Below are 25,165 nucleotides of genomic sequence, written 5' to 3' on the forward strand. Positions count from 1 at the left end.
TCATTTGACTCAGTCCCCTCCTAGTAAGAATCAGCAGTGCCAGGGGGCTCAACAAATATCCATTAAATCATATCCACTAAATGTCCGCTAACATCCACTGAATAGCCACTTACTATCCACTAAATCTAAGGAAATACCAGAGTTTTACAAATTCTCCTCAAAGATTGACTGGAGCCCTCTTCTGAGGCTACTACTCCGGAGTGTCTTCCTGGCATGTAGCGCCAATGCCCGATAAATAGTGTGACACTTGATAAACAGTTCGTGGGAGAAGAATTAATGATTTTGGGAAAACTAGTGTTTTAGGAGCCCGATGTACTGGGTTTGTGAGAAAGGAGGTGAGAGACAGGGAGAACTCAGGAACTTTTGTTGTCATCCAGACCTTTGATTGCGAAGGTTCAATGCCAATATGAAGGAGAAGTTAAGGTGTGGTATTTTATGGAGAATGTCAGGGGTGCCTTGTGGCTCAATACGGAAGCTGTTCAGGTAAGAGCTGAAGGGGAGGAAACTAATTAAAGACAGTTGGGTGTTTGGATCTGAGTAGAAACAGTCAGATTGTGGGGAGTGGGCAGGGGTACGGCTCATTTGTACACAGATTCTATTGGGGTTCTGATAGAAGCCTTTGCCTAGAGGCATCCTGAGAGTAGGACTCTCCAACAGGTGTCCAAGCAGAGGCCTGAGCTCAAGGCGTCCTCAACCGATCGACCGATGGAAGTACTCAATCCAGCCAGTAAGTTAGATTGACGTAGCAAAATCGACCCTGCGAGGCTTAAAAAAAATCCTTTCGTCATTCGTTACCCAGTAATCAAAGTTCTTTTGCAAAACTGGTGCATTTTCTTCAAATTCAGAATGCATCCAATGGGACAGCTACAACAACAAATGCGATCTGAACTGCATTTGTAGTGTCCAAATGAAGGGCAGCGTTCTATCAAAGTGTTCTTCCATCTTTCCTCAGTACCATCCCCTAAGGGGCCTGGTTGGACAACTTGACAGTGACGGTGTTTAAAGATAACAAAGAGATGAGTTCCCTGGGAGAAGAGCACGAAAGAGCAGAACCTAAGGACCACAGGGAACAGAGGGTGTGTGGGCACGGGGGGGAGGAGGGATGGAAAAATGCGACAGGGCCAGGATGCATGTAAAGGATGCTGAGTCCGCCGATTTGCAAGTCACTGAATTAGGGCAAGAGTTTTAAGGAGGAGGTCAGAAGAATGGGCAAGTACTGAAGAAAGGTAAAAGAGAAAAATCAAGAGAAGACTACTGAATTATAACTTTTCAAGCTGGACTTCAAATTTATGTCTGTGGCCGAGCATGTGTGATTGTGGATAACTGGTTCGAACAATTTCACAAATTAAGCGGAAATAATCGCTTGCCCCGAGGTATTCGGAGCTATGTGTACCTTTTAAAGTAAAGCAGTCTGCAGCTTTCAGTAAGCCGTGTTTGTGCGGGGGAGCTACATCACGACAAGAATTCAGATATACAGTCCCTTTCTTAGTAGTGAAGGCCAGTCATTGTTAGCATCAGGAAAAACACAGTCCATTTAAGGTCGAGACATATTTTCAGTAGGAACTGGCAGTCATTGGGTGGCTAACAAAGAATTTTCAGTGTAAGGACCAAGGGGGAGGTCCGAAGGCTCCGATGTTCGGGTAGCTAATGTGCTCAGCATTGGGGTTGACCAGGCATGAAGACACAGCACTAACCACACAGGGATGATTTTCAGGCCACTGCTCTGTGGGATTTTGTTTATGGGTCAGTTCTGCAAACACCTTCCCTCAAACCAAATATTCAAGTAGCTTCAGGTTGGAGATAATTATGTAGGTGGTGGTTCTGCGTACACATGAAGTCTCAGGCTTGACACAGTCTGAGAGATCGCCTAGCGGCACACCCGCCCAATTATGGTCTGTTCTGCTTTGTAATATCACGGACAGATACTCTGCCTGTTTCTGCTTGATTGCTTCCAGCAAAGGGCCATTCACTATGCTGTGAAGAGGCACTTTTCTAAAATTAGTAATCCGTATCTTAGAACTGTGTATTTCCTGGAACTAGCATTGGGATAGCACAATCTATTGGTCACTATTCTTAGCACTTTACATATATATAAAAACTCATTAAATCCTCTTTTTAACCTCATGGATAACATGGCCATCTGATAAAATAAATGCAAAATATGAATATTATAAATATAAATATGAATATATATGAATATTTCATATTTTTATATGGGGAAATTAAGGCCTGGTTCTGTTATTTAATCTTCCTAAGGTCAAAGGGTTCGAACTAACATCTGAGCTAATAGTTTGCTTTAATGCTTAATCCTTTTTGCTAGTTATTCAAATATTTGAGGACAGTTACTGGGGTTCTCCCAAGCATACTTTTCTCAGGGTAACTGCCCCTGGTTAATGTAACCATTTTTTTTCTCATGCCATAGTTGTGATCTTCTAGTAAAGCATAATTTAGTTTGTCATTGCCCCTCTTAAAACTGGTGCCCGGAACTGAGTATAGACTCAGCCAGGGCCTGACTAATGCACAGAATTGTGAATCATTCAATGGTTAGGTTCTAAAATCAGCATGCAAGGCGAAAATTGAGTAGAGCCCAAATTACCCTTGAGAAAGCCCTTAACTAACTCATAATAGAGAGTACATACGATATTGTGTGTACAATCCTGCACAGAAATTCTTCTGTTCATTAAAATTTGAGAACCATTGTGGTCAACTAAAGAAGGAACAAAAGGAAAGTCGATATGCCGATGCCTGGGCATTAACAACATTCTGCTTTTAAGGTAATGATCAAATTGCTCATGTTGAATGAAGGGAAAATTGTCCATTGATCCTGTTTACTTGAAGTATTACTTCATTCTGATCAAATATTAAGCTCTATAACTTCACATATGTTAATGTATTTGTGTTGCAATGAGGATTAAACAAGAGGAGAGAGGATAGGGTCTAAAATCAGTTTGTAAGTTCATCGTAAGATAACAACAGGCTTCACCATCCAGCGGCCATCCTAGCAGGGGTCTATCACCCCCAAGGGGGCACAGATTGGTTCTTAGAGAGGGAAGCTTACTTTTTTTTTTTTTTTTTAAATGTATGAAGCCCAGACATGCACACAAGACACAGGGAGATATACACCGCCTTTATGTCATTAAAATTTCATGAGACAGATGACAATTACGAAGACAGGTCTAAACAGGCTCGTCAGGAGGTGACCAGGGAAAGATCAGGAAACGCTTTGGTTCAGCATTGCCCTTGATTTGGACACTATGAATGTGGCTCAACCTTGCATTTGTTGTTTCAGCAGTCATAGCACATGCATGAACTGAAATAAAACTCCCTAGTGTTACAAAAGTGACTAAGTTTGCATTGTGACATGTCAGTCAAATCTTAGTGGCTGATGCTTGTACTTCAGTTGATGGATGGATTGAAGATATTTTTAAGAAGACAGAATTGGTGAGTTTTCTCAGCCAATGTAGGGCTTTTAGCTCATACACTATCTGCTGCATATACCTGTAGAAGCCCAATAATTCAATTGCCTTTGATTTCTGATTGATGAGTCCGTGGAATGCTGCACTGAAAAAAACAAACAGAAACAAAAACCTAAATCCCATGTTATGATTCATTCCAGCAGAAGTTCTCTCATATGTATCTCAAATCCATCATCATCATTATCATCATCACCAGAAAAAAACGGTCAAAGTTCACCCTCTATTGGTTGTATCTGTGTGTTTGTTTGCAAGGGATGGATCATTTGGCTTTTGCAGGTATCTTTTGTGATAATTTATGTATTCCCTTCTCCTTGCTGCTTAACAACAAATATCAAATTTCTTCTCATGGAAGAAACTGTCTAGGTAACACAAAATGTCATTTAGTTGTGAAATATGACCTACAAAGGGTCTAGAAGGAGAGGGCAAATGTAAAATCTAAATTGCTCTGCACAAGAGAATATGATGCATTTACCCTGGAGAAAGGGAGTAGAGGGAAGGTCACGGTAGGGTTGAGATGGGTTCTTGTGGCTACACCTTAAAGAAAGAAGGGGTTGCTGGATGAAATGACCATGTCTCTATTTGTAAAGAGCCTCGGTGTCTATCTCCCAAGGTTCATTAGAGAATTATAATCCCTCTTCCATTATCTATCATTTCAGTGTATTAGTTTAAAGATTTTATTTGTTTATTTGTCAGAGAGAGAAAGAGAGAGCAAGTACACAAGCAGGGGGAGTGGCAGGTAGAGGGAGAAGCAGGCTCCCTGCAGAACAAGGATTCCAATAGGGGACTCTATCCCAGGACCCTGGAATTATGACCTGAGCCAAAGGCAGACACTTAACCTACTGAGCCACCCAGGTGTCCCTCATGTATTATTATTATCTTTTAAAGATTTTATTTATGGGGGCGCCTGGGTGGCTCAGTGGGTTAAGCCGCTGCCTTCGGCTCGGGTCATGATCTCAGGGTCCTGGGATCGAGTCCCGCGTCGGGCTCTCTGCTCAGCGGGGAGCCTGCTTCCCTCTCTCTCTCTCTGCCTGCCTCTCAGTCTACTTGTGATTTCTCTCTGTCAAATAAATAAATAAAATCTTTAAAAAAAAAGATTTTATTTATGTATTTGAGAAAGAGAGAGTGAAAAAAGAGCATGAAAGGGGAGAAGGTCAGAGGAAGAAGCAGACTCCCCATGGAGCTGGGAGCCCAATGAGGGACTTGATCCTGGAACTCTGGGATCACGACCTGAGCCTAAGACAGTCACTTAACCAACTGAGCCACCCAGGCACCCCTCAGTGTATTATTTTAAAATTAAAAACATTTCAAGTAATCATAACAGAAATTCATGTGTGTACAAGATGGAACAGATTTTGATATTTACTGTATTTGCTCAGGATCTATTTTTATTTTTTAATAAGTCTTACAAATATAACAAATCCCATCTCTACCCTTTCTTTGTTTCTCTTCAAGAGGTAATCAATTTCCAAAATTGGTGGATCATTGTGAGTTTCTTGTTATGTATATATTTATTATATCTTCCCATATATACCTATATATTCATTAACAACATGCACTATTGTCTTTTGCTTTTACATTTTCAAGAGAGAGATTTACTTATTTATTTTAGAGAGAGAGAGAGAGAATGAGCATGCAGGGACAGAAGGAGAGAGAGAATCTTAAGCAGGCTTCACACCCAGTGCAGAGCTTGATGCAGGGGTCAATCCCACAACCCTGAGATCATGACCCAAGCTGGAATTAAGAGTTGGACATCCAAACTGTTGAGCCACCCGAGTGTTCCTGCCTTTATATTTTTTTATGTAAATCTTATCAAACCAAATGTTTGCTATCAAAACTTCACTGCAGCATATTTCACTGAACATTATGTGGAGTTTAGCCATGTCAAAACACATAGTTGTGGGTAATTTATGTAACTCCATCATAATTCATTGTATGTAGTAACTTCATTCATTCATTCCTCTGTTGAGAGAACTGGAATTGGTTTCTAATTTTCTTCTTGCCTCTAAGTCTCCATAATTAGAAATGAAGACAGCTCCCTCTGAACACCTACGTTTCTCTAATCCTCAACACGGACAATCTTATTGCTTGGAATCTTCCAGGAATAAGTCATGACCTCTTTCATCTCTATTTACATCAGTCAGTCACCATGGTTAAGTGCCCAGGTACCCCTCTAATTCTATAGGATTATTACCACAGGGACATCTCTGGGACCTCCTCAGACTAAACTTCCCTTTGCTGTGCCTTCCACAGCTCACTGGCCATAATCATCAAGTTCAATTTTTTTCCTGAGATTTCAAGGACACAGCCTTTCTCCAGATTTTGATGCTGTCTTTCTGTTCTGAATGAGACCTAGGTTTCCCTGGGGACACTGTCTCCCTGGCATCCTTTCACATGGTGGCTGTTTTTGCTACTCATCCCAGAAGTTGGTATGTGTGTGTGTGGGGGGTGGTCCTCTTTGCTTCTCATTATCATTTCCAGCTCATTCACTATTTTTCTTCCCTAAAAGCATCCGGCTTTGAATCTGTCATCAGACTCCCCTCCTGGTTATGGTCACTCAACACTTGGGTTTCTCCTCATTTCACAAGGATGTTTAGTTCCTGATCAAATGCTTCTCAGGCTTCAGTGGACATATGCATGTCTTGGAGGATCTTCCTAAACTGTGGATTCTGATTCGGTATTTCTGTGATGGAGCCTGAGATTCTAAATAAATAATGAGAACCCAGGTGATGTCATTTCTGCTGCACTACTCATTGAGTTGTACAGTCCTAGGTGACCATCACTCTCTCCAACAGTACCATTACCTTCCTTTTGGGGGACTTCAATCACCACACAGATGACCCTTCCATCACCCTTTTCTGGAGTTGTTTTTTTTTTTTTTCAAAGATTTTATTTTTTATTTGCTTGAGAGAGAGAACACAAGTGGAAGAAAGAGCAGAGAGAGAGGGAGAGGGAGACTCAAGCAGACTTCATGCTAAGCATGAATCCCAAAGCGGGGCTTAATCTCATGACCCTGAGTACATAACCTGAGACAAAATCAAGATTTGGCCCTTAACCAACTGAACCACCCATGAGCCCCTTTGAGATTATTAACCTCTCTACTAGCAATGTTATCCCCATTTCAGACACTTCCTGACCTACACCTTGTCCTTACCGAAATGGACATTTCCGCAATCTCAATTGTCAACATCCAGTTTTCAGATTATCACTTCTCCCCTCTGCTGTTCACTTCCTCCAGTCCCCAAGAACAAACAATTCCCAAACTGCACTGATGTGCTCAAACCCATCGTTTCTATTTCCTTTTCATTGTCTCTCATCCTGCTCATGTTCATACTTCACTCCTTCCCTAACTTAGATTCCATGGTTGATTACCATCTCTCTTGTGGACATGGCCAGCTTCCTAGCCCCACTGTTTCATCATCACACACAGTAAAAACCTCAACTCTAGCTGATTACAACATTCCGCCTCTCAAACACTTGCACCTACACTCCATGAAATAAGGCCGAGGAAAATGGCATACTCTTCTCATGTTAAATTCATGAGCATGGGCCTTCAGGGGAACTGGAATGCTATTTGGCAATCATACTGTACTTTGCAGCTCTATTTTCCTTCTTGCAGTCTTCAAGGTAACAATTCTGTAACTTCTCCCTCAAATCTCCAGTGCCTTTTCCCTAGTCCTCACTCTTGGGTCTCACTGACTATTTCAGGGGGGAAACAGGAATAATCAGAAGAGACTTCTGGCAAGCTGCCATCCTCGCATATACCCACTACGTCTCCCCAGAGCTCTATCCCTCTGACCCGCTGGAAACCATTGCTCTGACATGTCTGGTTCTTTCCTGCAGCATCTCCTTCTTTTGGGGGAGAAATTAGAGCAGCAACAGAAAGCATGCTTTTCCTTCTGTCTTAAAAAATTTAAAAAAAACTTCACCATGAATCCTAGGTCTCTCCTCCATTCAAAGCAAAACTCTTCAAAAAATGTTTCCATGCTATGGTTTTCCTCATTGTTCTTTTCCTATCCTCTCTCAAAACCACTACAATTGGACTTTGGTCCCTACAACAGCTCTGAATCTGCTTTTGTGTTGGTTTTGCTTGCTTGCTTCTTTTTGTATAGCCAACAATACACTACCATTGCCTGCAAATGAAAATGCTTTAAAAAAAAAAAGCCTAGTCATCCAGAATGCATGAACTACTCTCTAAATGGGAACTAGGTAAACACAAGAACTAAGTACAAGCACACTCTGCAAGTGTGGGCTTGGCCATGGCCGTCAATTACTGACCATTTGGGAGACTGAACATGGCTGTCCCAGTTACAGCTGCTAAGGTGAGGATCTCACTGACTGAACGCCTAACCAATGAGCTGCTCTGTTTATTCACGTGGACACTTCTTCAGGCAGGAAGTGATTCATTCTCTCCACAGTCTGCACTTTTTTCTTGGTCTTTTTCTTTTTCCCTCTTTGCACTGTCTATTCTCCATTTGTGCGTGTTGTGTGGGGCTTTCAGGGTCCCTCAGGATGCCTCAGTCTTCATGAGAAGGATCTTTTCATAGAGCTCTGCTGTTCTCACTACAACTCTGGGAAGCTTCCTATTTCACTGTCTCATTTTCTTTATCTCATGTGTATTACTACATCCTCCTGTTCAGGGAGTCATTTAGCCTGTTGTTCCTTCTTATTGCTGCTTTTACTTAAAATAGGGAGATTTTTATAAGGTACTTCATCACTCTATGAACCAACCGGAAACTGCATTTATTTTACATGAAGTCTCATCAGTCAACAGTGCTGTGATTTTCCACTCGTTCTTTGCTTTTATACTCTGTGCACCTAGTTTTGTGTTCACTGCAATCCCCTATCTTTGGGTCCAGTTTGTGTTTACAATTTCCTAGTGGACCATGCTCTATCCTTGAATAGGGCCTTGAGACCCTTCACTAGTGCTCCACTTGATTTGCTAACTTCAGAATTGGAACAGATATGTAGTTCCATTGATTTGGAGAAAATGGCTAGTTTTCTGGAATAAAGTCATCAAGGCGGTCACCCTTGCATGAAAAAAATGGTCGTGTGTTAGTATGGCTTTCTGGGCCAGTTTTATGTGACGAGAAGGAATTGATGCTTGGAGTTAAAGAATTTTTTTTTTTTAATTTTCAAATTTTTATTTATTTGTTTGTTTGTTTATTTTTAACAATTAACTGATTGAGCCATGCAGGAACCCTTGACACCTGAAGGATATTTATGTATATTATGGAACCATGTTTTATGTACGTATGGGACAAATATGCAGTAGCTAGAAAATCATCATTGTCAAACATTTATTTATCTAGTACTTTCATTCATTGTGTGCTTTCTGACATTGAAAGAATTTTGAAAAGTTTACATACTCTATCTGATTTTTTTAAAGGTAAGATGTATAATTTTTTTTTAAATTTTTTATTTTTTATAAACATATATTTTTATCCCCAGGGGTACAGGTCTGTGAATCACCAGGTTTACACACTTCACAGCACTCACCAAAGCACATACCCTCCCCAATGTCCATAATCCCACCCCCTTCTCCCAAACCCCCTCCTCCCAGCAACCCTCAGTTTGTTTTGTGAGATTAAGAGTCACTTATGGTTTGTCTCCCTCCCAATCCCATCTTGTTTCATTGATTCTTCTCCTACCCACTTAAGCCCCCATGTTGCATCACCACTTCCTCATATCAGGGAGATCATATGATAGTTGTCTTTCTCTGCTTGACTTATTTCGCTAAGCATGACACGCTCTAGTTCATGTATAATTTTTTAATTGAAAGATGTGTTACTGAGAACAGAGCTCATTAATAATGCTTGTACATCCTAGGCTTTTTGCTCTGAGGCTCACAGAAGTTTCTCTGGAGTTTAGTGATTTGGAAAACTGTGTTCAAGGCTTGCTGTGTCACGTGCTTCTACAACAGTTGGGTTCCCTTCTATGCTATGGAGTCTGCAAGTTTTCAGATGTCCAGCGCTTGGCACCTGTAAGGCTACAAGGAGGCAGCAGATAAAAATACTCTTTTGCGTTAGCCCTGTGAAACGCAGCTTTAAGTTTTGTCAGCACTGCTCTGCTGCTTATGGGACTGAAACCCATTCCTTTGCTTGTGATCATTTACTATATATACAGAAGCATTTGTGGACAGCAGTCCCAGATGGTGAAGTAAGAACGTTCCTATTGGCAGTACTCTATGAAAGAGGAGACACGTAACACCGAGGACAGACCCAAGAGGCTGACCGCTGCTCACAGGGCATGACAGGGTCACAGTGAAGGGACCACAGGAGACTCACATGGACCTAACTCTGGGTCCCCTCTGAGTGTGCTTGGGCTTTGGTCATGGGTTGGCTCACAGCCAACTGACATCACTTTGGATTATTTCCTCTGGGCCTGAGCTGAAGGGAATCATGGAGCTGGATTTTTGACCCTGAATCCATGCATAATCGGGGGCAACATTCTGGCAAAATACACATCTGTGAAACTTCTTCCTAGTCTTATAAAAAAAAATTAAATGAAATAAAATAAAATAAAATACACATTTCTATAATCACTTTATCCTTAACATCTTAAAGCCACTATTTGACTAGGTATCCATAAAATGTTAAGTTTGTCTTTTAGAAATAAGTTTTATACATAGAATGTCTCCCTGAGAGGCATATGTGCATGATTATGGGAAAAAAAATGAAATGTTCCAACAAATTCCTCAGTGTGAGCTACAGAGGTGTAACATTAACAGAGAAGTTAGATAGATAACTTCATCATTTGAAGTTTCTGTATAAGGAAGTTAAGACAAGTTTCATCACTCGATGGTATCTGTATGAGGAAGAGAAACAATCAAAGCATTAGCTGTTAAATGTGAGGATTAGTTCTGGGGCCACTGAAATCTAAGCAGTGCAGGTCAACCAAAGAAAATTCCCCAAATGTTTTCATATGATCGAGGCGAATTTCTATTCTATTTCTCCTTAGGCAGAAAATTTGAAGGGGGAAATTCTGTGTTTCACATCTTTCTTAGTCATTCAACCAAATATTTTGAATATTTGCTATGTGCAAACAACATACCATACTAGGTATTCCTATACTTCAGTCCTTTCCCTGGGAGCAAAAATCATGATGAGATCATCAGTATTAGGAATAAGATATGCATTTAAAGCTAGAGCAAAATATGAGCAAGTGAAAATTATTATGAGACCATAAAGGTATGTTTAGTAGGTGAAAACAATGGAGGAAAGAAAAGTAAATAATATATGAAAGTTAATGTAATGTAATGAAGAAGGACATTTAGAATTTACCAGGTTCAAATCTGCATTCTGCCACTGACCCACTGTGTGACGTTAGACAACTCATCTACTCTCATTGTGCCTCACCATGCATATCTGTTAAATGGACGTCATGACAAGATCTATCTCATAGAGAGCTTCTGATGATCAGATGAAGGCAGTAATGCATAAGGAGTACCTGACTGGATATCTGGAATGAAATAGCATTTGGTTGTTATGGTAGCTGTTACTACTACTATTACCATTGTCACATTTGACAATGCGATCTAGAAAAAGGTGAATCTCAAATGTGGTTTCATGAGAGAGAGGAAGAGAGATCTAGATGGGTTCAAACACTGAGAGGGTAAAACTGAGGATGGAATTTCTACCTGGTAGAAGGTTCGCAAACAAATCCTCAGTCATCTGCACACAGGACCCATTACCTCAGAGCCTTCCTCCTCACATCAGCAGAACCTAAGCATCCCCAGGAATGATGTGTATCTAGCTATTCCAAGAGTCCTGTCAAGGGGTCCATGCAGTGGGTAGTTGGTATTGGATCAGAAGTTGAGACTCTCATTCTAACTGGGGCCCACATGGCGAGTGGCTTGGAGTGGTTTGGAATATGAATTAGGAGGCTCGGGGTTCTAGATCCAAGCTGCAAATCTGTGTGACCACGGCAAATGGCCCTACTTTCCTAGATCTTAGCAGGCTCACTCAACACAACTGTAGGAAACACAGTTCAAGACTCATGGCTGTACAGTTTTGAACTTTACAGTGATTCCTCAGATAATTTGTACCTATTATAAAAACATTGTATTTGTAGTAGAAACCAATAAAATGTATATTGCCAACATAATCATTTGTTGACAATGATCGCCAAAATTTATTGAATGCTCCCTATGTAGGATATGAGTTAAGCATCTTACAAATATGACCTCAGTTAAATTCATCCTTACAATAATACTGTGAGATTATCATCATTCTGCTCATTTTATAAATACAGAAATGAGGACAAATAAAAGTAAAATACAAGAACAAACACAAATAAATGTCTACCAATATCCACAATTTTTAAATTCCCTAATGGAAGCTTTCGGTTTTAGTCAGACACCTAGCACACTCTTCCTAACTTCCCTTGCCATAAATTATTGTCTTGGACCCATGTTCTGATCCATGTAATATAAATGAAAAGCTTTGTGTGGCTGTACCAGGGAACTTTCCTTAAAAGACAGTCATGTTCACCCTGTGTCCTTTTTGGGTTTGTTTGGTGGTGGTATTGTCTTTTGTTTGGTTTTTCATTGTTTGTTTTGCCTATCCTGCTGATATGGGCAGGCCAGGTCTGAGGACCCGGAAGAGTTCCTGCAGGACCAGCCAACAGGGTCCCTGGTGAGGCGTGGGATGGAAATCATCAGAAACCAGCAAGAGGTGAGAACAGTTTACTGAAGGTATAGAAAAAGTACAGACAGCATGTCTGGGAGATTCAGAAAGGAAAGGAGAGACAGTCTCGTGTTTTTCCAGTGTGTGGGGGAGTTTCACTGAAGATCGTATAGTTCTCTCAGACATCTAGGGACTAGTTAGAACAAAGATGAAGGCTGAGATATTATTCCTTGGAACCAGGGGGTCTTGGTGTTGAGATGTCTAGTGCTGGTGGTTGGGAATACTCATCTGATGGCTTCCTCTCGTGATTCTCACTCGGCCCTTCCTTAGATATTATCTATTCTGAAGAAATCACTAACTCCTCATCCCTTACAAGGAAGACACACCATTTGCATTATAACGTATAACTTTATACGTATAAGGTGAGGATGTGGGTCATGGTAAAAAGAGAATCAGGAAAAGGAGCAAAAAATAGGGTTTTATGGAGTCCTTCATTGTCCCTATCTTACTACCAGAAATACGCATATGATGTGAGACCCTAGGTGCCATTTTGAGTCGTAAAGAGAAGGCCCCCCCCTTGGGAATGGCAGCACAGTCTCTGAGGTCACTGTGAGGCTGAGCCTCTGTCCCATTCCCTTAATAGCTAAGTCCAGACTTTTAGGGGAGAGAGAAATAGTGATGTTTAATTTCATGCCACAGGTATTTTGGGCTAGAATCAAGTCCCACCTCAACTAACATGACTATATTGCACAAGGTCAAACAGCTAGAGAAAGGCAGAGTTGGGATTCTGACTCTGGTTTCCCGGACTAGAGGGGTACGAGCATTGTCATAGTGTTATACTGACCCTGGAATTAGGCCTTTTACTCTATAGTACAAGATATTTAAAATAGGTGTACTTGATCCTGGAATACAGTTGCTACTTTGTTTCCAGTTAGTCTGTCTTTCTAATTACATTTGACTCTGAGTGATATTAAATTGAGTTCTATACCCTAAGCACAAGCATGCAGTTTTTGGCAGCAAGAGAGGGCTCTTAAAAGAGGCCAGTTTGACCTTAAATTTTTGTTGCAAATGCTTGGACCATGTGGATAATGCACACTAAAGCTCTTGAAAAATTAGATTTTCATCACAATGATTTCCATCTGCCTTCTTCATTTGCATGAAGGGAACCATGCCTGAAGGCCTTGCTCTGTGACATTCTGGGGTCTGTATCTGCACTTGAAAGGGGTCTTGCTGGGGGCCCCATGACAATAAAACCACTCAACATTTCTTGGCTATTTTAAAGAAATGGATTTTGGACATCCTTTACCTGCAAGTACCTCAGTTCTGCACTTAACATTGTAAATGAGATGACAGGGAACTGTGTATCTTGTCCTTGAAAATGATGGCAGTGGGGAGGTAGAAGACCATCCTTATTTGTAGGTAACTTGACTTCACTGCTCCACATCCTCAGAGAACTAAATGGAAAAGCTGTTAAGTTCATGATGAGTTCATAAGATGGACAGATGGCATACACTCAGAAATACTGGTATTTTCCTGTATCACAGACATCATTATGTGACGTATTGAAAAACTCTGATTCATGTGAGCAATCAAAAACAAAACAAAACAAAGCAATTAAGAAAAAAACATTAAGAATAACCTTAACGATAAATATACTGGACTTGGAGGAAGAAAGCTTCAAATTTTCTGTGAGCTTTTAAGGATGATTGAAATGAATGAAAAGACGCATTACATTCTTCTCTGGGATGCCGGAAGCTTAGGTCTGAGGACCCAAAGGAGGGTCTCACAGAACCAGCCAAGAGGATCCTTGGCTGTGGGCAGGATAGAAGTCAAATGCAAGCCAGCAGGAGCCAAAAGCAGCACTTACTGAAGGTATAGAGACACTGTAGGTACAGACAGAGCGTCTGGGAGACTCAGAAAGGAAAGGAGGGAGTCTTGTCTTTGCTTGGGGCCTGCGGTTTTTATTGATCAGTATGGCCTGTTGCATGTGTCCTCTCAGGCATCCAGGAGCTGGTCAGAATAAGGACAAGGTCCAGCTGTCCATCATAAGTCACTTATTCCCTGCAGTCAGGGGGTCTTGGCGTCAAGATGTCTAGCACCAGTGGTCTGGAATATGCACACGATGGCTTTGCCGGGTCATTCCTTAGATGTTATCTGTTCTGCTGGAAGATTCCAAACAAATCATTAACTCCTTGTCCTTTATGAGGAGGACATACATTAAGGCATGGTAGGGTGGGGGTGTAGGTGCTAGTAAGAACAGAAGCAGGAAAGGGAGCAAAAAGCAGATTTTCATGGAGTCCTTCAGTTTCTTTCTCTCATATGGAACAACCAAATAACGCAAAAAGTGTGAGTTTTTCCAAATTGATTTACAGATTATTCATTCTGATGAAAATTGTATTAGAATATTATGAGTTAGCAAAGTAATTCTTAAGTTCACCTGGCAGAATACATTCATGAAAACAGCTAAGATAATTTTGAGCATTCGGAGTAATGAAGGGGATTTTAAAATATGTTTAAAAGGGGATTTAAAAATATGTTATAAAAATAAAATTATTCATGCAATGTGGTATATATAAAAACATACATGGACCAACATTGTAGGTAATAACTCAATAAATGGTAAAAGGTCATGGAAAAATGGAAAGACTAAGAGATCACTCAACAAATGATGTTAGGATATTTTCTCTTTGGAGAAAAGTTAATTTTGATATCAGTCATGCATCTTATATTAAGATAAGTTCTGGATGTACTAAAAATTAGGTGTTGACTTAGGAAAACATAAAAATAGGTGACTATTATGCCAAGTTTCCAGACGTAGATGAATTTCCAAGCCTGAAAGAAGTAAAACAAATAATGGAAGGAAATACGAATAGATCTGACTCTATAAAAACTTATGGCTTTTCCATGTCAAACAAACAATATAGGAGTGAAAGAGAAATGGGAGTTCCAATTCTGGGACAGCATCATGGGGAGCCCTGTGGACCCACTCTCCACTGAACCAAGCGTAACTGGTGAAAATGATACATATAAAAAACCCCAACCATTTCAAGTCTCTGGCAATTGTCCTAAAAACATACAGCAAATGAAGAAATATTTATTCAAGAAAATCTAATCTCAGTAAGAACAGCAAGAGTCTGCGGCATTTGAGCCCTGACCTGCCCTTTCTCTCTCTTTCTCTCCTCCTTTCCCAGCTCAGCTTGATGGAAGCTTTACTCTGGGCAGATGGGCCAAAAATACAGGGCTCTCTCTCAGCTCCCAAATGACCAAGAAGCTTGGTACCTTCCCCGGAAGAGCAGGTTACTAGCTTTTCTCATTTTCTTCAACCCTGAGTTGAAGGTTTGAAATTCATGGTTAGGTATACCGTGAATTTAGCGGGGAGACTATCTTTCTCCACCCAGCCCCTCGTACAGGGTGGAGGCTCTAATTCAGATATAGCACGTGGAGAATATTGAAGCCTCAAACCCCCTCAGCCAAACTCACTTGCAGTTGCAAAGAAACAAGATAGAGGAGAAAGTCATGGAGACTAGAGGCTACCATCTGACCCAGTGCCCAGAACAGCGGCTCAGAAATTTCACCAAACGGAAGAGGCAAAACAAGGAGAGCTCTGAAGTTTTCCCCAAAGGCATTGATTTTATTTAAAACAGTGTTGGAAAGTTCAAGAATAAAGCACTCTTAAAAATAACGGCTCCTCTTAATTAAGAGCAGTCATGCAAAACCATAGGTCAGTTAGTTCATCAGAGAGAGCCAGAGAGGGAGATAGCAGAGGAGAGCCTTCTTGGGCCCAGAAGAAAACCCAAAGACTGGCATCAAAAAATGCCCTTACTCAAACAACAGAGTAATCAGCCAGCAATTAGTGAGACCTAATAACTGGGTGTGGTACTAAATGAGACTGCTAATCAGAGACTAGGGACAGTCCCTGATTCCAACTAGTTGGGTGGGTTTTCAAAATACTCAAACCATGAATTTAATCTGAAGTAGTATTGATTAGTAATCTCCCTAAACTGTTAACAAAAACCAATGCAAATTCTCCCTGGTAGTATGCATCTTTTCTCTAGACCTCAAGAAATTCTCAAAAATAATTTTTCAGGGTGCCTGGGTGGCTCAGTGGGTTAAAGCCTCTGTCTTCAGCTCAGGCCATGATCCCAGGGTCCTGGGATCGAGCCCCACATCGGGGCTCTCTGCTCAGCAGGGAGGCTGCTTCCTCCTCTCTCTCTGCCTGGCTCCCTGCCTACTTGTGATCTCTGTCTGTCAAATAAATAAATAAAATCTTTTAAATAAATGAGTAACATTATTAAAAAAATAACAATTTTTCAAAGAAACTGAACATCTCACCCTCAGAAATGACTGAACACACCTAATACGCAGATCTGGATTTCTAAATACTATTTCATCCTTAAGAGAGACAGGAAGTAGTAGGAAAATATTTGGTCCCTGGCTTGGAGCAAAGAAAGTGAACATTGTGTCGGAAATATCTTTTTGTGTGAGAAAACCAGAGTATGATGCACCTGAAAAGATCACTGAAGCCAGCTTAGAGGGGCTTCCACCAGGAAAAATTTGAGTATCAAAACTTCCCATAGTAATAAACTATATAGTACATTGAATAAGATAATCTGGTCTCCATGTTGATACCAAAAATTATAGATGAGGAAAGTGAGGAAGAAATTTTATTTCCTTTTCTTGTTCATTTGCTTATATTCTATTAACTGCCAGGTAACTAAACAAGAAATAAATGAAACAAGATAGAATTGGGAGGGAGACAAACCATAAGAGACTCCTAATCTCACAAAACAAACTGAGGGTTGCCAGGGGTAGGGGGGTAGGGAGAGGGTAGTTGGGGGTTATGGACATTGGGGAAGGCATGTGCTGTGGTGAGTGCTGTGAAGTGTGTAAACCTGGTGATTCACAGACCTGTACCCCTGGGGCTAATAATACATTATATGTTAATTAAAAAATTAAAAAAAGAAGAAGAAATGAGAGAATTAGAAAATTACCATTTTGCAAGTTTCATATAAATAATTGTTTTGGGCAAGAATCTTTCAATGGATACTTAAACTACTGAATGTAAGTTGGTTGGGTAATCAGATAGGTAGTCTCAGAGCATCTTCCTATAGGTTATTTGCTAGAAGGTTATAAAAGATACCTTCAGACTGGAGAAATTTGGCAAATGCCACCATACCTGGGTGATCAAAGCTAACATCCCTGAATGTGGGACCCACTGAAATCACATGCCTTTTGATGAAGGACACAGATCATTATGTCATATTTCTGCCGAACATGCATAACCTGAAACCAACCAAGGGGAAACAACCAGACAAAGGCAAATTGAGGGACATTCAACAACACAATTAGACTTCAGTCTCCCGTGAATTCTGCTTCCTTCTCATCTCTCTTATTCAATAAATCATCTTGTTCCGCTGACTTTCCCTCCTAAATATCACTAGAACTCATTCACTTCTCTCCCTTCTCCCAGTTACATCATGTCACCTAATTGCTAAAACAGTTGCTGGCCATGTTCCCCTTGAATCATGCTTCACAGGTTAGCCTGAGTGATGTGTCTATGGTATAAATCTGATCATGCCACTTCCAGCTAAAAAGGTTTCTGTGGCTTTCAGTGGCTATTAGAATAAATGCAGACTCTTAAATCTGTTTAACAAAGCCCATCTTGATTTGGCTTCTGCTTGGCCCTCTAGCTGTATCCCTTGATACTCCTTGGAGCCAGTACCGTACTCTTCCTATTGGCCACATCCCTTCGTTTTTCAGGCTGAGATACGTTCTGTCTGGTGCAGGCTTTTAACCCCGTCCTCAATGTTTTCTCTTTCTTCGCTTCCTACCCCAATGCCCTCTTTTTGAGACTAAGCCCTTTCCAAACTTCAGTTTAGGTAGGATTTCTTCTGAGAAGCTTTTCTTTACCCCAGAGCGCTCACCTCACCCCACGTCTCAGGGGTTCCCTCTGCAGGAATCTGATACACCTCATGGGGGTTCAGCCTCTGTACTTAGCATATTGCTTTGTAATTTCTTCTAGAAAGTCTAGTAGCCTGTAAACCTCACAGGACAGGGACTGAATCTATCTCTTTCACTGTTTTATTAGCCAGGGTCCAACACAGTATCTGGGACATAGAATTTTGATTGAATGAATGGACAATATGCAACAGGAGAAGAAAGGACATTGACAAAATAGTGAATGTTCTAAGTATATATGCTGTGTCATACTAGCCTCAGCAGTTGATATCTCAAGATGATATTTAAGGGCTGAGGAGTAACTTTCTATTAAAAAAATATTGTCTGTGCCTGGCTCTATGCTACTCAATATCATCCTTCAACAATAGAAACCTGGGCTCCTTGGAGAAGTGGCTGGTTCCAGGATTGGAACAGAAAAATGTAAGATAAGCCTGGAATATTCTATAAAGCCTGAATGCAAGGACGTGCCCAAGAGAAAAGAAAAATGAGATCATGTTGAAAAGACACGGGGGATCTGTGTCTGAAGGAGATCCTGTTGGCCAAAGCTGGAACAATTTGAACAAAAGAATAAATACTATGGAATTATAGTCCCCCAAATAAAATAAATGCCCACAATTCCATACTGATATCAACTAATTGAATATGCAAATACATGGGGGAGAAGATATCTTACAGAAGATTCTTACAGAAAAATTATGATCAGTACATATAGGAAGAGTGATGGAAATAGAAGTTACCATTAGGTAAACATCACAGTAATAATTGTTGCAGGAAAGAGCCCTCAGTAGGTCCTAAGAACAATGGACAAATGTTTAAGGAGGAACAGAATATTTGAATAGCATCACAATACTGTCCCCAAGATATTTATTCATTACAAAGGAAAAAATAGTGAATTCATAGTTGAGAAACCTGGCAGATACCATTTAAACCAAATGATCAAGCTGGATACAACCAGTCATAAGATATGTAGACATTGCATACCCACAGATAGCATACACTGGGGAGCACAGAACATCACCTATGTGGTGTCTTTGTCAAAGATGCCTCACTTCAACCTGACCATGAGAAAATATCAAACAGAAATTGAGGGGCATTCTATTAAACAACTTTTTAAAAAGTCTTCAGTGTCATAAAGGACAAGGACAAAAGGAGACGTGCAGCCTGGAGAAGACTACGGAAACATGACAACCAAATGCAATTCTGTATCTTGTGTTGGAATCTGGAGGAGACAAAATGAGTGGGAAGCCGATGAGTGGGAAGCTACGTTCAAATAAAGTCTGGTAAAGTTCAAAGAGGTATGTTAATAGAAGAGGGAAAAGGGTTGTCCTAGCAACCAGATTCTTATGGAAGAAAGCAACTATTTGCAAACACCTTAAAACTGTAAGGGGTATGAAATAAAACCTAATATTCAAGGTTTTGAAATGTCTATCCACTTTTTTTTTTTTTTTTTCTAAATTGAAGCAAATCCTTTATGGTGCCTGGCACTTGCCAAAGTGCTGGGAAGTCTAACAATAGTCTTTATTTTCTCTCTTCTTTGAACTCTATTAGTCCCCGTGGCTTGTGCAGTTTAGGTTCTCCATATGGACTGACTTTTTAGGGACTGACTACAGGTCCTTCGGCCTGCCACACCATCCTACTGCCTTGTGCTATTTCCCCAGCCTTGGTCAGGTCTGGGGTGTTTAGAGAAGTGCTCACCTCTGAGGCTTGGTTAGCTCATGGGGTACAGAAATCCTTCCTTGCCAGCTCCACAGGACTCATGGGAACATGTCATCATAAGGCTACTTGGGTCTGGGCCTCTGGGTACAAGTGAGCCTATAAACTGTACACTGAACATTTGCTTCACCCTCCTCCCTACTCCCCGCCATGTCTTCTCCTCTTCGGAAGGATCCCCTTAGGCCAAGGCCACTTGCCTCCAGCACAGCCTCCAACTTCCCTTCTTTGTAGATTCTCAGCCAGGTTGTGTGTGTGTGTGTGTGTGTGTGTGTGTGTGTTGGTAAGGGGGGACATGAAGATTAATTTTATGTGTCAACATGACTAGACCACAAGGTGCTCAGAAGTTTCATTAAACATTATTCTGGATGTGTCTATGTGGGTGTTTCTGGAGTAGACTACATTTGAACTGGTAAACTGAGGAAAGCACATTACCCTCCCTAAGGTGGGTGGACCTCACCCAGTCCATGGGGATCCTAGCTAGAACAGAAGTCAGAGTAAGAGAGAACGCATTCTCTCTGCCTGAGTCTTTTGGAGCTGAGACAACAGCTTTTTCTTGCACTTGCACTGAAACTTAAACCAGAACTTCCTTGAGTCTCTGATTTAGCAATGAGGAAACTTGGGATTCATCAGCCTCCATAGCCACGTGAGCCGATTCCTTACCATATGTCCCTTTCTCAACATATACACACATCCTATTGGTTCTGTTTCTCGGAGAACCCATGCTAATAGGAGATGTTTCCAGGATGGGCTCTGTCCTCATTAAATTAAAAAAACTCTATCAAGTGCCCATTGAGCTTAAGTTCCCAGAGCTCTGGAACATGGAACGGTCTTTCTCATGAGGAAAATATATTTCAAATTTTAATTTAATTTTAAATTACGAAGTACAGTCTAACATGCACAAAGGAAAGAGAATACTATAACAATACCCATTTAAAATGTTAATATTTGCTTTAGTAGACAATTTCTTATTCATTCTTTTGACAACCAGCAAACATCAACCAAACATGAAGTAATTAAATAATAATATATTGCTTTGCCATAGCAGCTTTCCCTTCCATGTGCATGACTTTATTTTATTCTCACGAATTAAAACACACACACACACACACATTCACAAAAGAACTAGATTGAAAAATACTTTGAAGTTATTATATTTGAAAGAACTTGAAAGTCACAAATGGTATTTCTTTTCAAAATAATATTAACTCAGATTTCTCAAATTCACCTTCTCACTAATTAATGAAGGGTTTGTTTTTTTTTGTTGTTTTGTTTTGCTTTTTTTTTTTTTTTTTTTTTTTTTTTTTTTGTCCAAATCCAGAGCTTGGAGGGAGTTCTCTCTATGACTCACTTCCTGTACCTTAAACGCTCTGAAGAGATTATTTGAATTGATATATTTTAGTCACAGAAAGATCAGTGTAACAATTTATTCAGGGACTGGTGTCACTTTGCCCACATGTCTCCTGCATTTTTGGAAAGAGTTTGTCTTCGATGAGGTGTAGTTTGAAAGAAAAACACCCAAAGCATCCCGTGACTAAGACTGAGCACATTTCAACTTTTTCCCCTAAATGAACAAGTGAAGTCAGTTTACTCACCAAAATATGATCAACTCTATCCGACACCTTGTTCTGATATTTTGAAGTGGATTGACCCAACAATTTGACAAAGACGACTGGCTCCACTTCATTAAAATGATTAATGTGTGTGGGTCCGGGCACAGCCACAGCCCTGCTGTTTCCGTCCCTCTGATGCGGCAGGGGGAGCCTTGGTCAGAAGTAGTGAATACACCTCAGACATTTCTCTTGGTGTCACCAACTCCAGAGAGAGAACCTTTCTTTGAGGTTGATGAAAGTAAGAAGAGTGATTTCCTGAACCCACAGTACTTGGCTGTGTGTTATCTGGAGCAAAACCTTATTTATAACTCAGATCTGTTCCCTTTGATGTCCCAAACCAGGGTGACTGTAAGGTTCCTACTGGGTTGACTAACGTCTTGGAATCTTGTCAGTCTTCAATTGTGGGAGAAAGGCAGGAGGTTTCCCGTACTCCATAAACATTCTTTCCTCTTCCTGGGCTTCATTTATAAAACCCACACAATACTCCTGTGGTGGTTGATTGTATGGGTCGATTGTATGTGGGCTAAGCTATGGTGCCCAGATGTTTGGTCAAATAGCGGTCTAGATGTTGCTGTGGAGGGAATTTGTAGATATGATTACCGCTTACAATCAGTTGACCTTAAGCAGAAGAGAGTACACTCTCTGATGGGGTTGACCTCATCCAATCAGATGAAGGCTGTAGAAGCAAAAGCAGTTTTCCTGAAGGGAAAAAAAATCTGCCTCAATACTGCAACATAAAATCTTGCCTGCATTTCAAGCTTTCTGTCTGTCCTTGTAGATTTCAGACTTGCCAGCCCACATAATAATGTGAGCCAATTCCTTAAAATAATTTTTTTTTACTTAATATAAATATCTATCCATAAGTGGATATACAGATAAATAGATGATTGATGGATGCCAGACAGATAACCTGTACATGTACCGTCTCTCTCCATCTCTTTTTCTCTCCTGTTCATTCTGTTGCTCTGGAGAACCCCAACTAACACAACTCATTAAAGGCTTTTTTCTTTTTCTTTTTTTTTTCTTTTCTTTCTCTTCCTTTTTACCCATCCCCCCTTCCTTCTGCTTCTTTTTCTTAAGGCTGGAGTCATCATTCCCAGCTTGGACTCCCATCAAGAAACATGACTGCTCACAGCCATGCCCACCATACCCTAGGAGCTGGCACCAAGGAGATGGAAGAGAGAAGAGTTGTCTCCTGGGGTAATACCTGAGAACCCCAGCAGTTCTTCAGCAGACCCCTGAGCACCAGGGGGGCTATGAGGAGGCCAGGTCCAGGCCAGCACTGGGCTCCTTTCACCCAGAGGACGGGTCTCCTGCATTTTTGGAATGCAGGAGACGACCTCAGAGGACGACCTCAGCTGCCCACCCCAGCCCAATTCCAGTACTTTCCTTATAGCTTTTTACATTTTTGAGATTTTAAAAATAGTCACTATTTTTCAAAATTTTTAAATAAATTGCTTTGGTCTTAAGAAAACTGTGAAGCCAAATCATGAATCCTTGAAAAGAAGAGATTATATGGAAATGTGTTCAGAACTCTGTTGTGTTAGCAAGGAAGAGATGTCAACACTATGCTGGATAATCAATTTTTCTTGGTTGTTCTTCTGGTCTTAGTTATAATACAATGGAAATTATTGTCATAAATGTGTAACCTCTTTAGTTGTAGTTTTTGAATATGCTACTTTTTTCCCAGAATATTTTTTTTTATTCCAAATTAGGCTATTTTGAAGAGTACATTTGAATGTGAGAATAGACATTTTAATCTGGAAGCATTTATTATAAACACATATTGGTACAGCAAATGGCTCCCATTCAAGGAGCAAGCACTGTCCGTATCACTTTTGCCTCTGTTGACGTTCTGTTTGAGACAGAATGGAGTGCTTATTGGAGCATTGCATCAGTCAACCAGCATTTCCATGGTGTCTCTGAGACAGTTTTGTATACGATATAGACAGGCTTACAAATGGAAAAGCCATTCATCTAGCATCTACTGAAATTTCAGTTTGGTTCTTTTTGTCCATTCATCACTAAACAATCAATTTTAGGATTTTCTTTAAGACACTGGTTAGACTGAACTGGTTGGATGAGTGTCATGCAAGACCCAGTTTAATTTCCTAAATATCGTAGCGTCAGAACGCCCATGTACATTTGCTGCTGATGAATTCTAGACATTTCTGTGTCTAGAAAAGAACATAAACCAAACACCCCCATTCTCAGCTGCCTAACAATAAGTAAGTTAGCGTGTGATGCCTGTGACTTCAACTTTAAAAATTTATGGTGTCTCTATTTATTCTTGTCAATTTTAAAAGTTAATGCAACTTCTTGAAAAATCGTTGAAGGGCAATGGGGTAAAACATGGGTTTGTCTCGTGGTCGAAATGTGAGATTTGCTCATATACAAAATCAAAACGGATCATAAAACAGCCACTGAAACCTTTTGCCAATTGTCTGTAAAAGGAGACCCCCAATGACCTACAGCAGGAATATAGATGCAAAGTTGTACTTTGCTTCATGCCCTAGGGAGGTTTTTGGCTTTAAGATTTTGTCTCCTTGCTGCCAAATGCTAAAGCCAAGTGCATTGCTAAAGCTTTAGACACATTTTCATCAATAAAATTTCTTATAAAACAGATCCTGCAAATGCTGAACTTATCTGCCAAATAGCCAATTAATTATTTTACATCCTTGTTGAACAATGAAATAATTTATGATGGGTAAAGCTTTTACCATCACAAATTAGTGTTCTGGAAACCACAAGGCCTAGCTTTCAATTAGCAGGAGGCATCACAATTAGGGATGAAAAGGAGTAACGCTGTGTGTTGGAAATTCTCCCTGTAGAGAAATAAAACTCCCGAGGAACAACCACCCAACTAATCTGAGAGAGTTGGGTTTTTAGAAAAGCAGATCCTTGTTAAAGGAAAAAGTTCAAACACTGCTCAGATGCTTAGACCCCTGTCTTTCCCCTCCCTGATGGCTCTTTCATTTCATAGATTATAGCTATTGAATTTGGACCCTACTTGCCCACCATGCATTACTGTGAGTTAATCCCAATTCAGACAGCCAGTAAGTTCACTCCATCACCTACAGTCACAATTTCCTGCTTTGGGTCAGTCAGGAATGGTGCCTCCAATTCTAGGAATTTTCCAGAGAATAGGAACATCTAGGCCAAAATAGCACGCACACAGTTACCTTATTTGTCAAGATTAGGCCAGATCTGGCATAGACGGAGAGGCCCTATAGGAAAGCATGTTCCAGATTTCAGATGACTGATTTGGTTCTCAATGCAAGCCATTTGCAGATGATAATGTCCAACCCAATGGGCTCTGTAAGTAAGCACCATATTTGCTTACCTAACCAGGTGAAATCAACATCCCGCCGGGATATGTAAGTAGGCAGTTGGGGCATGGAACCAGGAACTGTCTCTCAGGATACAGTCCAGAGAAGAGGGTGGCTGGAATGCTCTTCATTCATGGCTGAAATTCTTGATCGTCCTGGCATCGTTGGGGGTTTAAGCAGAAAGAGGTGAGGAGAAAATGTGAAATCTCTTGTAACCACTTCAAATGATATAATTGGATGAAGATTGAAATTGGGAAGCTTGACCTGTCTCCTTGAGAGTCTCAGTCTCCCCAGTATTGTCTGTGGGTGTTCTTACTTCCAAAAATTAGCAATTTCCAGAAAGTGAACTTGGTCCCCTAGAAAACACCCACTCTCGGCTTGCTTTGCATGAACAGAAATCCCCTGAGCTGTGGATTTTGACCTTGGAGTCATAGGGGCGGCTCCTGTTGGAATTC

General features: G+C 40.6%; 1 long non-coding RNA gene across 3 annotated transcripts; it reads right to left on the reverse strand.

Annotated features, from left to right (window-relative positions):
- Nucleotides 1-9,184: 9,184 nt before the first annotated feature.
- On the reverse strand, nucleotides 9,185-25,093 carry LOC101676984. Of its 3 annotated transcripts, none has more exons than XR_006607068.1 (3): nucleotides 24,725-25,093; nucleotides 21,364-21,952; nucleotides 9,185-14,259 (listed from the first exon to the last, which is right to left on the reverse strand). It is a non-coding gene; the product is annotated as an uncharacterized LOC101676984 (long non-coding RNA). The 3 variants fall into 3 exon arrangements; XR_001179167.2 differs by having other exon boundaries at nucleotides 9,185-14,262; XR_001179168.2 differs by having other exon boundaries at nucleotides 21,364-22,080.
- Nucleotides 25,094-25,165: the final 72 nt, after the last annotated feature.

This window comes from Mustela putorius, unplaced genomic scaffold (assembly GCF_011764305.1).
Source record: "Mustela putorius furo isolate JIRA1106 unplaced genomic scaffold, ASM1176430v1.1 tig00000508_pilon_pilon_pilon, whole genome shotgun sequence".
Lineage (NCBI taxonomy): Eukaryota > Metazoa > Chordata > Mammalia > Carnivora > Mustelidae > Mustela > Mustela putorius.